At 47.3% G+C, this 12,684-nt stretch overlaps 1 protein-coding gene across 7 annotated transcripts in view; it reads right to left on the bottom strand.

Moving 5' to 3' along the window:
• Positions 1 to 12,684, bottom strand: part of PHF21A (PHD finger protein 21A) — a 2,009,174-nt gene that overhangs the window by 1,200,395 nt on the left and 796,095 nt on the right. The window lies entirely within an intron of this gene.

The following is a 12,684-nucleotide window of genomic DNA, read 5'->3' as shown; positions in this document are numbered from 1 at the left end:
GTGTGTTATCTGAAGCTGGATTCTAAGCTTGGCAGTTAGAGGTATCCTGGCTTGGAAAGGACATGCCAATGTTGTTCCTGGCAATTGAACTACAATAAACCTACTTAATATCTTACCTGATGGTCCGGGTGTTCTTCAGCTACCAAGATATTACACTGGCGACGAGGATGGGATCCTGTCGAGGAGGGGACAGTCTGGATCCAGGAAGCATTGCCCTCCAGTGATTTCATGTGCAGTACCAAGCTTTCGGCAGGTTGATGTCCAGAGTTATTTTGATCTGGACTGTGCAGGTTCTTCAGCAGGTGCGGAATAAAGGAGTCTGTCCAGCACACAAGTCGGTGTGCAGTAATCTGAGGAGTGTCTGCCATCAGGACCAAGCTGGCCGGGTGGAGCTTGTGGTTGGCAGATCCCCAGCTGGTGCCTTGGAAACCGACCGGCACACGGGTCGGTGTGCGGTGGTTTGCGGAGCGTCTGCCGTAAGGAACAAGTCGGCTGGGTGGGGCTTGTGGCTGGCATAAGCCCGGCTGGTGCCTGGGGATGTGCGACACACAGGTCGGTGTGTAATGTGAGGACCGGTTCCTGTTTCCAGCAGGCCGGGTGGTGCTGGCAGGGGCAGTTCCTGTTGCACGTTGGTCCGGAGTGCTGGAAACACAACTGACGGAGTTCGGGAGCCAGAGAGCGACAGGGCTCCGTGGGCTGGAGGGACCCATATGTCCTGAAAGTGCTTGCCCCCGAAAGACTGTCTGGGGACGCCGTGTGGGAAGTGCATCCCAGGAAGCGGGTTGTGCGGATGCCCCGCTGATGCTGGCAGCCCGCCAGCAGGAGGTGTGTCCCAGGCAGCTGATAATGCAGGCTTCCGTTGCCCCTGCAGTTACGGGTGCCTGCCGGAGATGTGCCTTCCACGGTGTTTGTGGCGAAGTGATGACGTTGTTGGAACACTGCAGAGCGTTCCAGCATTTGGAGCTGGAACGCTGAGGAGAGTGGAGTAGAGCCTGCGTCATCTGTAGCAGGATGATGACGTCTCTCAGTCTTCGTGGTGCGTTCCAGCAAGTAGAGCTGGAACGCGTAAGTGACTTTGTGCGTGCTGCATGTATAGCGCAGGTCTGGGATGCGTCTTGTACATGGTGCGGAACGGGGCGCGTAATGCAGGAGGAGATTTGGACTTCTGTAAATGCACCTCTGCGTTGGGCTATGAGTCGGGGAAGCCTGACAGGACACTGAGGTTGTTGGTTTCCCAGGAGGGGTTCGGTGGTAGCCAGGATGATTCTGGGTGCTGCATCTCCATCAGGCTGGGGGCAAGAGAGGAGTTGCCTGCAGCCTGTGAGGTTTTTGTGCTGCATGGGCTTTGGAGGAGTTAAGCCCGACGTTGCAGCAGCTTGATGAGAGGAAGAGGACGTTCCTGTGAAGAGAGGACTTGTCACTAGTGAGATTTCTGTACATTACCGTGTGTGTGTGTGTGTACATGTGTGTACGTGTGTGTACGTGTGTGTACGTGTGTGTGTGTGTGTGTGTGTGTGTGTGTGTGTACGCACACACCATGGGCCCGTGTGAGAGTGTGATGCGCACGCTGTAGGTTGTGTATGAGTGTCTGGATGTGCGTTGTTATGTGATTTCGTATTTAATTGCAATGGCTGTGCGAGTGAGATTTTGTTGTGTATGGATGCATCATTGTGCCTGAAATTGCATTGTGTTTTGTGTAACCTCTTTCTTGCAGGTGTTGGTGAACTTGTGGGACCGCGAGACGAGGGGTTGATGGTCTGATCTTAATATGCGTACCAACGGAAAACGGTCAGATGTTTAGGTATGTTTTCTTGCAGCTCGGGTTCCCTCTACCGGGTTTGGACGGACTTGTGGGTGGGGGTACTCATGGGTTGAGATGCTTCATTAAGAACAGCATTTGTTTATCTTGTGCTTAAAGTATTTTGATGTAGTGAATTGCTGCACTTACAGTTCTCTTACTAACTGCTGAAATTATATGTTTTGCATATTATGCCACATTTATGCAATGTATTGCGTGTATGCCCACCTATCATGTGTTTGGAGGTATGCATATGGTGCGTGAGGTGAGCACTGCAGTGTGTAGAACTGGGGTCATTAATTGTTGTGGCGTTCTACATTGGTGCAGGTGGTGGGGACTGGTGTCCTCAGTCATGGTGTGACGTCCTGCGTTTACTCAGTTGGCTAGACCTGGGGTCCAAGGTAAGTGGTAGGTGTCCTGCGTGGTGCAGTAGGGTGGACCAGGGGTCCGTGGTGTGTGTGCTGCGGTGAAGGTGGTGCAGTGGGCTGGACCAGGGGTCCGCGGTGTGTGCCGGTTGAGGTGGTTATGTTTACGCAATCGTTGTGGGTTGGGTTCTCGGTTGTTCAAGGTTCTTGTGGTGTTGGGGTACCTTTTGGGGTGCTGTGGTGAACTGTCTACATTGTTGTGCTTGTTGCTCTGTTGAGCTGTGTGGTTCGTGCCCGGGGGTGGCAGCCCTGGTGTCCTAGGGGGCAGACTAGGACGGAAGGATGTATGTGCACTGAGGGTTAGGAGTGTTAGGCAGTTTATCTGTGTGGACGCTGGGTTGTGGCAGGACCTAGGTTCCAAGGGGCAGCTTGGAACAGGTGGAAGTGCTTAGCTTTTTATTTTTGTTTCTCGAAGGTTGTCCAGTTCTGTTCATGGGAGGAGTTAACCCTTAGTAGATTGCGTTGGGTTCCTCACTGTTTTGTTTATAGAGGGAGGAGTGGAATTGGTGTTGTAGTTGGGTGTTGGAGTTGGTTGGCACGGGGTGTCATGTTGCCCTATGTGTTTGGCACAGTTGTTAGTATTCTGGGGGTGCCATGTAGGTATTATTGGGTTCCTTTATTCTTTTGGTGGAGCACTTTTCCTGTTTCATAGATCTTCCTTGGTGTGTTCGGGCTTATGGGTGTTCTCTGGTGGCAGTTTCTTGTAGCCAGTGGAGTTAGTAGTTGGTGCATTACGTGCTGGCCACACGTATATGTAGGGGTTTTGTCTGGTGGTGGTTTTGGTGTGGAATGTCTTATTTCAACAAAAGAAAGGAGGGAGAAGTGTTGTAATGTATCTTGGATGAGGTGATGACATCACTGTACATGGAATGTGGTGAGGTCAGTGTGAGTGGAGTGTTGGTGTGTTGTTATCTGAACCTGATTCTATGCTTGGCAGTTAGAGGTATGCTGGCTTGGAAAGGACATGCCAATGTTGTTCCTGGCAATTTAACTACAATAAACCTACTTAATATCTTACCTGCTGGTCCGGGTGTTCTTCAGCTACCAAGATATTACAGAATGCTTGCTAAAAGCAAGAGGATTTATATGGCACATCATCTACTCTTTTTAAGGCAGGGAATTGGCAGTTTTAATGGAATCTGTATTTGTTAGGACTGGTCCAAGCATTACTTAAGCTCTTCTGGGTTCTGTTCAAGACCACACTGCACCGTCATCTTTTTAAGAGGTAAAGGGCATGTGGCCATTGCTAAAGGAGACAAAGTATAGGCATATCTGGGCATCATCAGCATATTGCTTGCCAAAGGTATTCAAAAACACTCAATACCTCAAAGAATGATGATGATCAGGCATACCCATGTGCACTGAAAATGCTACTGCCCAAGAAGACAAACGATTCTATGTTAAGAGCGGAGGCAGGCATTATGCTTCTCTGCACTCCTAAAGCAGCAGAGAAGTACTCTGTTCCTGTATGTGGTGTAGTGTGTGTTTATTTCAGAGCAGGTCCAGTTGCTTTGGGGCTAGGCTCTAGTGTTCAGTTTTCCTCCGAGTTGGAGATCTAGATTGGGGGTGCCCAAACAACATAATTGACAGAGGCAGGACCAGGTTACTGGTCTGGCTTTTTGGAGCCTACAGTGTAACAGCATTAAGGGGCACATTCAGAGTCAAGCCTTTCCTTTCTTTCAGGCACCGGAATGGCCAGATTGGGAGCTAGAGTGGGTGAACAATGCTCAGTTTCCACGTTTGCGAAGGTACGCAGCAGTCTTTCCAACTGGAAAGATAACGCAGGGTTAGGATCATCAGGGCCCAGGTGGCTGTATGCACACTGTCGACCTAATGTTGTGCTGCATGCATTGAGGTTTCAGCGCGAAGAGCGGAGAGCAGACGACCAGATGGTCCAGGACAGAAACCTGGTGGAGAGCTTCAAGCATGTTGCAAAGCTCGGTAGAATGCTCCATCAAAAAAGCAGTATCTGATATGCTTCTGAGTATCAAACATCGGTTGGAAGAAAGAGCCACAGTGGAGAGAAGTAGGTTGCCCAGAGACTGTTCAAGGAAAAAAGAGGCGGTTAAGACTGGAGATTTTTCTATTTAGAAAAGAAGTGTCAAGTGAGCTGAAGGATGCCTTCTTGCACCTGAAAGAGGCCTTCATAAAGAATTGATGTGGGGGCAGAGGAGGAGAGCCCCCACTGTGGATCCTCCGGCTCAGAGGTAGTAAAGAAAGGGCATCTGAAGATTGAGCAGAAGTATGATGGGGCAGACTCAGAGGCCCAGAGTGAAGGTACTTATGTGAAAGGGTTTCCTTACCGCTCGGGCAGGAATCTGACATGCCACTAGTGTGGCAGAGGTTTAGCCTTATCCTTCTAGAGAAGGGACCAGTCCCAAGTGGATATGCTTGACCCAGAGGATCTTATCTATCTAATGTCCTCAGATTGGACTCCTTCGCCGAGGGTAGCTGAGTATATCAGGGTTCACATGAGGAAGCTTCTTGACAAGAATATCAGAAGCATACTGAAGGCAGTGTGCCTCAGACCAGAGATCAAAGGCAAATTAATGGTGCATAGACGCCAAGATGCTCAGTTTCCTAGATAGGTCATCAAGGATCCCCACAAAGGTGATTGATTGGGGCCTGGCAAGCATACCAGGGCAAGCAGTTGGACGCAACAGGTACTAGAGCCAAGATTTTGGATCTGGCTGAAAGGGCTCAGGCTACAGGCAAGCCTGTAATTTCAGACGTGCTAGCCGGGTGGGGGCAGAGGGCCCGCTGCTTACTAGGAAAGGTGAATTGTGCCATCTCTTACGAGAAACACAAGGGCATTCTAATCAGGATAGAATCCAAGCTCAGGGGAGTGGGCCTCCTTGGAAGCAGGATCAGCAGCGCAAGCATTGCTGCTTGACAACCATTAAATAAAGAGTTGGCAAGTTCATAGGGACGTTTACGTACCTGGAGAAGGCACAGTGATACAAAAAAGTCTTCTCGCCCAAGGTTTTCTACTAGACTGGAAGGGAAAAGGGACACTCTCCAGTCAATGTCAGCTGGACAGGAGGTCAGAAACAAGGCAAGTAGACTCCGTATTGGCAGACTCATTCTGTCCATCCAGAGGAAGTTGTGCCAGGTACAGAAGACTAGCAAGTCAGCAGTCCCAGGCTCAGGTGGTTGCTAAAAGCACAGCACATCTAGTGAGGTGGGGGACGAGGGGTTGTACAGCTCTTTTGAATTAAACCGTGACAGGCTATTAGGAGATGCCTGGGTCCGGCAAAGGGGTTAGACCTGAAATTCTTTGCCAACCCAGTGTGAGAGCAGGTGCCAGCGATATTGTACTTTTCTCGAGAGGAACAGCTCCCATTGGACAAGTAGGTGAGGAGTGCAATTCCGAAAAGAGCAACAATGCAGACTTCCAGTCAACCACAAGGGTGTGCCAGTTATCTTCTTTGTTCGGTCAAAAAGAGGAAGTGCAGCCAGTAAAAACCTCCACCATTTTGGCACAGTTCTGATTTATAGGCATTTCAATATAAAAGGCATTAGTATGCTCATGGACACTCTTACAGGGCTATCGGATGGCCCAGTTGGATCTGAAAGAAGCCTCCCTGTCGATTCCTATCTGCTGGCCTCCTACGCGTTTTCTTCAATTCAAGTCTAAATGCCAATCCAATGAGTTTGGGACCCTGCCCTTCAGGCTCTTCTCAGCACTCTGGTTTATCATGAAAGTGATTAAGCCTGTGCTGGTGTCTGTCAGAGATTGCAGGGTGTGATAAATCATTTATTTGGCAAACATGATTTCCATGTTACAATACAAGGACACGCTGGACACAGGTGGGCATGGCCATGCAACATTTGCAAGAGTTGTGATTTCCGATTCATTTGCTGAAGCCAGATGTAACTCCAGTACAATTTATGGATTTTCTTGTGTTTCAGAGTCGGGGCAATGTTCAATCTTCCAGTGTTGAAGATGAGGACTACGAGAAGGGAGATGCACTAGCTCCTGCATGAGGAAGGTTTTTTGCTAAGGGAGCTTGAAAGAGTTAAAGGCCTGTTGTCTTCATCCATGCAGCTACAATTTCCAAGACCTCTACATTGCAGGGCACTGCAGAGACTAAAGAACAGGTATCCAATGCATAAACACATCTAAACATTGTCAGGCTCCTTACCCGCCTGCCACCCAGCACTGCTGCATGTGCACATTCAGAGACACTGTTTATTGCATAATTAAGCCTAGAAACTGCCTCTGCATTCATTTACTTCTTTTACCACTGCAGTTTTTCGTCAAACTAATTTCATGCTCATTACGAGTTTAGGGTTACTCCAGCAGATGCATTCTGGTATATGCATGCTGTCCAAGCAGCAGAGGGCTGGAGGTGGCATACTAAGCATATTCCCTTGCAGCAGGCAGCTAAGAGCCGGAGAGAACAATTACTTCCACCTGTTACAAGCTGACAACTAGGCTACTGCACAGAAGCCCCTCAATGCTCACACCAGATAAAATGCAACCCGCTAGGAATAAAAGGCCCAGCACACCTCTTGCAAGGAGAACAAGATGTATTTCCACATAAAGAAGATGGGCCAGCAAAGAACTCTGCTGCCACGGAACATTCTGGCAAGATCGGCACGAGCAACACACAATGAGGTAGTTACATAAATTACACATTCGAATGGCTGGTTGGTGCATACCTATACATAGGCTACCCGCTCCTTAGGTGTGATGTCATCTTTGATGTCTTGGGTGTTAGTCTTAGCAATGCCCGTATATGGTGCGAGTTATGGTTGCTTTGCTTAGCTTACCATAATGGGGGAATGAGCAGCGTTTTTTGGTTTTGCTGTGAAGTATAACATTCCTTTAACTAAGTTTTTTTACTGAATGTACATATATATATATATCAGGTAACGAAAACAAAGGGACTGAACATGTGATGTCATCAGTGACATTTGAGATTACATCTTTCATGGTCTGGGTGTTAGTGTTAGCAGTGCACAGGGGCGATGGCAGGTTTGGGGGCTTAGGTTACCATACCTGTCGAATTTCAGGGGTTTTTCGGTTTTAATTTCAACCATAAAGGGGAGGTTGAAATTCTTTATGTGAACTGCACAGGTTTTTGGTAGGACAACTTAACCATAACGTCCCCTCAACACATTTTTTTCGTAGTGAATTGTACAGGCTTTTGGAAGGGGAACTTAATCATGACAGTGTGTCAATGAAGGTGTTGTGTGGAATATACACTGATGTGATTTTGGGAGATATGTAGTATAATCTATGTACTTGATATACATTTAACAGAACATACAGAACCCTCTACCTATTGATAATAGAAAGGGACGGACTGAGCGCCTATTCGCAGACGGGGGTGGAGAGGATCAACATTACCCAAAGAGACGGGGGGTATCTGAAAATGTACTGTTGTCTTACACAAAAAGTGTACAACGTAGAAGAAGGACAAAGATATTCTAAGTAGTAATAAGTAATTATGGAAACCTGAAGATGTGAAAAGAAAAGGACACATTTAGTAAGCATGTAGAATGAAATGGATGGTACCATTTAAAAAAAAAATGCAATCACTTCACAGAAACTCGGCAGTCTGGAACGACAGTGGACGGACGAGTAGGAAGAATGGAGATTACATCAAAAGAGTGAGTGGAGGACATTTATTTTGTATGTGTGTGTGTTTTCTTTTTGGTATGTGGTGCAGAAATAATTTCTTTGTTGTTTTGACTCAGAAATACATATGTATATTTTTTGTGAACAGAGCAGGAAGAAAAGAAGAAAGGGCAACAAACGAGACAGAAGAACATAGCATAAAAAGGATTGAGCAGAAAATTGACATATTGAACGAGAATTTTAAAAGTTTACGGGAGTTTGCGGTGAACTGTGTGAGAGGAAAAGTTTGTTAGCATTGCCCCACCTGTACCTGCCCCGCTTCTCCATTACGTAGGGTACCTTTTCCAAACCTCGAAGAGGAAAATAGACGTTTTGACGAAATATCCATCCCTTCTTCCCCTCACAAATCTTCTCCTCATAACTAGCCCGTGTTGAATCCTATTTCCCTATATTTGTGTCAGTGTCCGCTTCCCCCGCTATTTCTTTGGATTGAAGTGTGTGTGTGTGTGTGGAATGTTTTTGTACAGTAGTTGTAGTGAAAGTGTGAGTAAAATTTGATTTTTTTTTTTAAAAGGTGTAAAATGTTCGCGAACAGCGCGCCTGTTCGACCTATCCGTAAGGAATGGAATGTGGGTGCTGTAAAGGCAGTACACCTACCCTTACTAATGTCAAGTAAGATGGACTTGATGTTTGACCGCACCATCTGTTGAAGTTGTGCGTACATAAAAAGAAAGGGGCATCCTAAGGACATTATACTTCGCCGTACCGCTTGTAAACGAGATGAAACATGTTCGTAGAACATACCAGATGTCCGGGATAGCTGTAAATGAGCAAAATGGGAGTGTGTGAAGGACAGTATACCTGTCCGTATCAGGTGCAGCCAAAATGGTGCCGTCGTAGAACAGGCGCGGTGGCAGGCAAGTTCGTAGGCAAACAAAATGGAGTTGTCCTAAGGACACATGCGCAGTACAACCGCAAGTATAGCGAACATTGCGCCTGTCCCTAACTGTCCGTCTCACTTGTGTCGCACTTTGAATTAGTTTGCGAACCCGAACACTGTCCGTAGGACACTTGTGCGCATGCGCACGTTTGGTTCTCTGCATTTGCTGTCCAGCGGACTCCTATTTCTGGTGCAGATGTGTTCAGGACGTCATCATGTGACCACACCCACGCTGAGCGTGTGGACTAATTTGCGCAGTTTGTGTGCTTCCGGTACAGTCCAGTGTAAAAATATAATTTCACATATCCTAGACAATAGCTGACCTGAGGACTTGGTGTGTAAAAGTTTTGTATCGCTTTGCAGTGATGAAGACGGTCACGAGGCACACCCCTCCACCCCTACAAATGGCCACAACCCCGAGCGCATCTTCATTGTCCTTCTGGCTATAGCAGATTGAGGTGTACTTCCTTTACTGCTGTAGTGACCAAAAGGAAATTAATCGGTAAGGCTTCCATGGCTGCTGTCGGTTCATTAGCCTCTGCACCACCCCCAGACCCGCCACCACCACCACCTCCCCAAGGGCCTGCAGAGATATATGGGTGAGGATGTAGTGAGCGAGGAAGGAGGAGGAGAATGAAGTGGAGGAACTCTGCACTAGGAGCACTCGCCAGGAGTCGTGGTTGTGGCGGTTGTTTTCCGTTTATGGGAATGTACCAAAAGCACGTGCGAACCTGGTGAAGTGCAACCAGTGCGAGGTGGTGCTGAGTCGCAGCAGACTTGGTTCGTACAGCTTTGGTACGACAACCATGAAGCGAAACCTCACTTTGTTCCACACTGCGGACATTCGCAAGGTGGTGCCATGTGAAGAGCGTAGTCGATTGAGTTCCTCCACAGCATCCTCCGTGTCCGATCCTCCCACCACAAGAGACATTCCTGTGAGGGAGCACCTCCCTCCAGCTGCCTCACAAGCCATTTGCAATGCTGTTGACCCTTACCTTTCAAAGGTGACAATAGTGTGCAAGTATTGTAACGGAGTACTCTGCAGGGGGGAGAGTTTTCGAAGTGCTTTTCAGGCTACGGTCACAGAGCATCTGCTCCTTACCTAAATAAAGCTCACCCTATATCTTTCTCTGTTCACTTGGCCTTTCTTATCCCCGTGGCTGGTGTCCCTTCCTTACCGTCCTTTGGCCTCTTCTCCTAGTGTGTAGTGTGCTGTGAAGCAATAAACGTGAAAACAACAAAAATTACTGAAAGGGCTCTTTTCCGAGCCGCCTTCCTCAGTTTAAAGATAGAACTATGAAGTGACGATCGTAGACCCCTGCAGAGTGGTGGAACATTTCACAGACAGTCGTAGGGGAAAAAAGGGAGGGTGCAAGCGGAGCAAACAATGAAGTGTACGCTGGGAGTAAGTGGTGGCTCTGAAAAGAGCCTTTCGGTGGTGTGCTGTGTGGGTCAAAAACTGTGGCAAATTGGAGGAAACGGATTGTCAGATAGGTTAGTGTGAATTCAAAAGAGGTTGCAATGCATTTTGTACATTGGGAAGAAAAATCTGATTGCCAGCATATGTGAGGTGGACTCCATCTCTGCGGAAAATTAAAGAACTGCGAAACAAAATGTTCTCATTGTTGAAGGAGGACATGCCAACATCTCTTAAAAAGGCACAAACAGCCTTATTCACATTGTGTCTCGCTTTCTCCATTTGTGGACCAAAAGCAGAAGAACGCAGCCATATTTGTCTTAGTGCAATACGGGAAAAAAGTATTTGACAATTTGGAAACATGTCCATGAGCTTCGCAAGTCCTTCCTTCATTGCAATGAAATTCCAGAGACATGGCCTAAACTGTTTCCTCTGCAATGAATGATAAGTATACCTGGAGGACGCTCTGTCAGTAAAGTAACACAGAGGGGTACCAAGTCCAGCCACCGCATGCCACGCACACCATGCCAGTGCACTTCCACATGAGGAAATCCGAGATCTGCAGATAAACTGCAGCTTTCTGCATGCACCTTCAACCAATGTATCCATGAGTCTCCCAAAATCCAGATAATCTGTTTTCGAGCATGGAAAGCCATGGCTGTGTGTTCTGTCAGGGAGAAGAACAAGTTACTTACCAACTTCTAACATTCTTTCGATTGGATGTTCCTCCAACGTATTCCTCATCTTAAATGTATTCCATCCAGCTTTGCTGCTCTTGGGAAAATTTTTCGGCAGAGGGCGCAGTGCGTCAATGTCGTCGAGTCGATGGTCCCTCGAAGGCCTCCGTCGAGGGTGACGTCATCGGGTGTATAAGTAGCACACGCAGCGCCCGTTGGCCTCAGTTCTGCATTTCCCCTTTTTATCTTTGATTTTGTACTGTGTAGATTGTGCTGGCAGACAGGTATCGGCCTTGCGAGAGTTGAGTTGGCAATAACCCGGAAAAATCTACAGAGGGGTAGGCTGGGAGGGCGTTGAGGAATACGTTGGAGGAACATCCAATCGGAAGAATGTTACCAGTTGGTAAGTAACTTGTTCTTCGAGTGGATTGTGTCCTCCAAAGTATTCCTCATCTTAGATAGACTCCCAAAGCAGTATGGATAATTTCTCTGGAGGAGGGGTTAGATTTTTCAATGCCCTTAGATGGCTGAATATAGTACTGCCTTACCAAAACTCAGCTCCTAAGAATGGGAAGCATCCAGACTATAGAATTTTAAAAAGGTGTGCAGTGAAGACCAAGTTGCTGCTTCACACATGGACCTTATTGGAACACCTCTTTGAAGGGCTGTCTAAGAGGCGATGCCTCTGGTGGAATGAGCCCTTAACCCTTCTGGTGGGTCTTTTTGTGCTAATCTGCAGCATTCTGAAACGCAAAGCACAATCCATCGTGATATTGTCTGTTTTGTCACCGATTGACCCAGTTTCCTTCCAGTGTAACCGATAAACAGTTGGATGTCCACTCTAAGCTTGGAAAGCCTAGAGATGTAAAAGCTTAAAGCTCTTTTTGGATCCAACCTGTGTAATCTTTCCTTAGTAGGAAGGGGTGGAATATAGAATGCGGGTAAAACAATTTTCTGATTTAAATGAAAATCAGATACTACTTTAGGTAAAAATGAGGGTTTAACGCTCAACACAACTCCGTCCTTATGGAACACAGTATAGGGTGGTCCAGAAGACAGTGCCTGCATTTCGCTCACTCTTCTTGCAGATGTTAAAGCAACTAGGAAAGCAGTTTTCCAGGTCAGTAATCTTAATGGACACATTTTCAAAGGCTCAAAAGGAGCACACAATAAAAATTTTAGAACCAGAATGAGATCCCAAATTGGCACTTGGAATGGGTAAGGAGGAAACACATTGAGTCACTTTAAGAATTGCACTACCAAGGATTTCTGAAATAGGAGCATTCTTCAGACGAGCGCTTGAAGATGGAAAGCGCTGCAAGATAACCTTTAATGGTACCAACATTTAGACCTATATGTGCTAGGGACAAGAGGAAGGACACTACTTCCGGGATAGAACATAGAAAAGGATCGACATTCTTTTCTCTGCACCAGTTGCAAAACTTCCTCCAATAGCAACGGTATAGAGATTTTGTTGCTGGACTTCTTGCCAAAAGCAACACCTCCATGACGTCATCTGGAAGGTCCCAATCCTTGTATCGCAGCCTTTCAGATACCAAGCGTGAAGGTTGAGAGTTTTCACCTCTGGATGGAGAACCTGACCCTCCATTTGTGAGAGAAGGTCCTCTCTCTGAGGAAGACGTACTGGGGGACAGATGGACATGTCTAGAAGGTCCGAGTACCACGTTCAACTGGCCCAATCCGGGGCAATTAGGATCATGCGATTCCCAAACCGCCTCAGTCTCCTGATGACCTGAGGAATGACGGGAATCGGGGGGGGGGGGGACGCGTACAATAGTGGGAAATTCCACTCCACCACGAACGCATCTCCCAGGGCTCC

Source organism: Ambystoma mexicanum, chromosome 11 (genome assembly GCF_040938575.1).
Source record: "Ambystoma mexicanum isolate Mex_15411 chromosome 11, UKY_AmexF1_1, whole genome shotgun sequence".
Taxonomy (NCBI): domain Eukaryota; kingdom Metazoa; phylum Chordata; class Amphibia; order Caudata; family Ambystomatidae; genus Ambystoma; species Ambystoma mexicanum.
Note: the sequence above shows the minus strand (reverse complement) of the source record. Positions and strands in the feature narration are given on the sequence as shown.